Source organism: Hipposideros armiger, unplaced genomic scaffold (assembly GCF_001890085.2).
Source record: "Hipposideros armiger isolate ML-2016 unplaced genomic scaffold, ASM189008v1 scaffold_830, whole genome shotgun sequence".
NCBI classification, from domain to species: Eukaryota; Metazoa; Chordata; class Mammalia; order Chiroptera; family Hipposideridae; genus Hipposideros; species Hipposideros armiger.
In genome coordinates this window covers 226,426-229,725 of record NW_017732180.1, presented here as the reverse complement: position 1 = coordinate 229,725, position 3,300 = coordinate 226,426, and the positions used below count along the sequence as shown (strand labels likewise).

Here is a 3,300-nt window from a genome sequence, read left to right as displayed (position 1 = left end):
GGGGTGGTAGGGTCATCCTAGGTGGCTTTGAATCTTGGCTGTGTTTCTTATTAGCAGGTCACCTCTTGGATAGTCAATACGGCCGTCCGTAAAACGGAGATGTTAACATCTGTTGCGTGTGTGTGTGTGTCTGTCTCTCTACGTATCTAGATACACACGTATTTCTCCTTTCCAGAGGGTGCTTTAATCCCCTCCCCCTGCTTCAACAACAACACCGTGAGCACAACCAAATCGAAAATAGCGTGTAATGAGCAGCAGATGTGTCAGCGAGCGAGCCGACTCCTTCCAGCCAAGGCCCACATCTGGCCCTCCACGTGCTCTTTCCACTGACTCATGGGAGACTGGGTCTCGCATGGCCAGCGGCAGACATTGGCTCATTCTGTGTCAGGGCCAAGGAGCCAGGCTGCTAGTGTATGTCATCCTAAGAGGACACGGCCTCCACCCTAGTTCAGACACAGTGTCCACGTTCCAAGGGCTTGACTTTGGCTTCGGGAAGCAGCCGCCTGGGAGCAGGCGTGGCTCGGGCACGGCGGCGCTCAGAGGGCCGTATGTGCTGCAGCTCGAGTCTCCGGCCCCCGTCCAGGGGTGAGCCGTTGCCTTCTTGTTTTAGAGGCATGGCGCTCAGGGGCCGCCAGGACTCAGAGGGGATCTAGGGAGGCAGCCTGCCTGCTCTGATCAGGGGATGGGCCGAGTCCCGATGGAGGATTGGTGCTACCTTCATGCAGCACATGGGGCGTCTGAGGGTGCTTTCCTTCAGATAAACACCCGACTTTGTTCAAAGACAACCTCACTCGGCAGTTCAAGGGACTGTCCTCGTGTTTCCTCAGGTGTTTGCATGCCCTCTGATGTGTGTGTTGGGGACGGCACTGTTCCTTGCTCATCCCCCACCTTGGCAGGGACCTTCTCCATGAAAACCCCAGCCTGGGTCACCTCGTGGCATCCCGGAGTCGCAGCTGCGCTGAACAGCTCAGGGGACTAGCTCTTTGAGCGGTGTGGGTGGCGGTGTTCTGGCATTCAGCCAACAGCCAGCACAATTTCATAACCCCAGACGTGGACCAACCCACTCATCAGCTCCTTCCAGGGACCAAATGGATGTAGATGGATAATTACAAGAACCTTGGGCAGCCCAGCCCAGTTATCAGCTGTTTACAATTATGTGTTTATATGTGCGTGTGTTTTGTGTCTTCATAAACGAACAAGCAGTGCTTTAATGAGCCTGTGCTTTTTGTCAGATACGGTTCCTGCCCTTGTGGGGCTCACAGCCATGTGTCTGTGTATGTGTGTGTGTGTGTGTGTGTGTGTCTGTGTCTGTGTGTGCATAAGAGTGTTTGCACATATATGTAAGTGCGTATAGACACGTCGCTAACAGAGCAATGACCATTTATCGAGCTCCCTATATCAGGCGCTGGGGCTCAGAAAGCTGGTCTCTCTCATTTCATCCTCACAACCTCATTGGCTCCTTGAACAGATACTGACGGAACACCTACTATGTGCTANTTCAATCCAGAGGAGCGACGATTAAGGCCTGAACTAGGGCAGTGACATCGGGAAAGGAGAGAGGGACAGAATCGAGGGGCCATTAATATGCAGGGTGGACGGGGCAGGGTTTTGACAAGCCGTGGGGTGCACAGAAAAAACTGATAGGAATGGGTGAATAAAAGGCGAGTTTGGAGGGATGACAAAACCCTCCCTGGACATGGGGGCTAGTGCAATATCTCGAAAGGTTATGAAGGAGCAGGTGGAGTGAAAGAGATCTTAAGGAGCCCCCCACACCTGTTTGTCCAGAAGACCAGGCCGTGAGTGGCGGGGGGAAGGGAGGGTTGCATTCAGGAGCTGGGGTGGCCTTGTCGTCCTGCAAGTTTAGTGCAGGCTGCTAGCTCCCAGGAATGAATGGAGCAAAAGGGAAGGCAAAAGGTAGTAAGAATTAAACCACTTTTAAAAGAAAACCCTGCACTTTGCAAGGATTTATATGCCTCTCCGGTGCTGAATGATAAATTTTTTTACAGCTACAGCTGGCATTATATACGACCTTATAAAATGCCGTGATAGCCTCTAACGAATCGCGTATTGCGGGATATATGACTGTCTTTTCCAAGGGCTTTTTAAAGCATCGTCTCTGGCTTGTGCGGGCAGGAAAGCCACACTGCACTTCATCTGAGAGATCAGGCGCGTTGTCTCTAGGACCTCTGGCCTCATTCAAGGTCTCTGGGCCCTGAGGAGGGAGCCACTGGCAGGGAAGAGGGGCTGATCTAACAACCTCCCAAAGATCCCATGTTCGGGGGTGTCAGCTCAGCTGGCTCAGAGGTCAGGCTGGCCCTGCCCCGTGGGATTCCTCCCGGCTAGACTTGCCCTGACCGATTTAGAAGCTGACCTTTTACAAGGTATGTGTGTCTCTTGGATGGCCCGGGGTGGCCTTGGGAGAATTCGTGCACACGTGTGTGTACACGTGCACACACTTCACGCACTGAGGGGATATAGGGTTCCAAGTGGCCGTTTCCCACCTGTTTTTCTCCTTTTACCTCATCCCCTGATTTGGACATGTGCTTTCGAAATTCACCACTGTCCAGAAACTAGGGTTCTTGCCCCACCAGAGACATGCCATCAGACGACAGTATTGGGAGAACCTGGGAAGTGGCAGTAGGGGCTCGGGCTATGCTTTGGTTCACTGGGAGTTCCAAGATCACTGTGGTTTCATGGCCTTGCTTTTAAAATACTTCCAAAGTGTGTCAGTGCGTGTGCAATCCGTGGTGCGTAACTGAAGGTTTGGGGGTGTCTGTCCGCATTCCTCTCTCCATACTGCATGACTCCCCCCGCTCTCCTCCTCCTCCACGGAGCCCTCCCAGCCAGCCAGGCGAAGCCCAGGCCTTACCCTCCCCATGGCAGCCTTTTCTGTCGCGTCCCACATGAACTGGCGACACACAAGGTAATTCCGAGATAATTGCATGAACAAACTTGAAAGACATTAATAGCTACCTGTTTATTTTTCTAGTCGCAGTCTATTTATGGCAAATTATACTGGTGTTTCCTCCCATGTTATGGGTGGCGTTTTCCTTTTTAAATTTACCTCGTAAAAGAGAAGCAGCTAGATGAGCTGATTCCGAAAGCATTGGTAAATAAAGAAAACCACAGACCTCTTATGGATAAGGCAAAATTGGGAAAGTTAGCAGATGGGATGATTGAAATTTGGGAAGAGAGACGCCATTCCTTGCCATCCTCTTCCGCCTGGAATTCCCCGCCGCCGTATTTGGGTAATGCGTTCCTTTTTCTCATCTCAGTAGTCTCATCACGGTACCTGCCTCG

The 3,300-nt window shown here is 52.0% G+C and overlaps 1 protein-coding gene across 1 annotated transcript in view; it reads left to right on the top strand.

Annotated features, from left to right (window-relative positions):
• Window positions 1-3,300, top strand: part of XYLT1 (xylosyltransferase 1) — a gene marked incomplete at its 5' end in the record, with an annotated part of 333,684 nt that overhangs the window by 131,431 nt on the left and 198,953 nt on the right. The window lies entirely within an intron of this gene.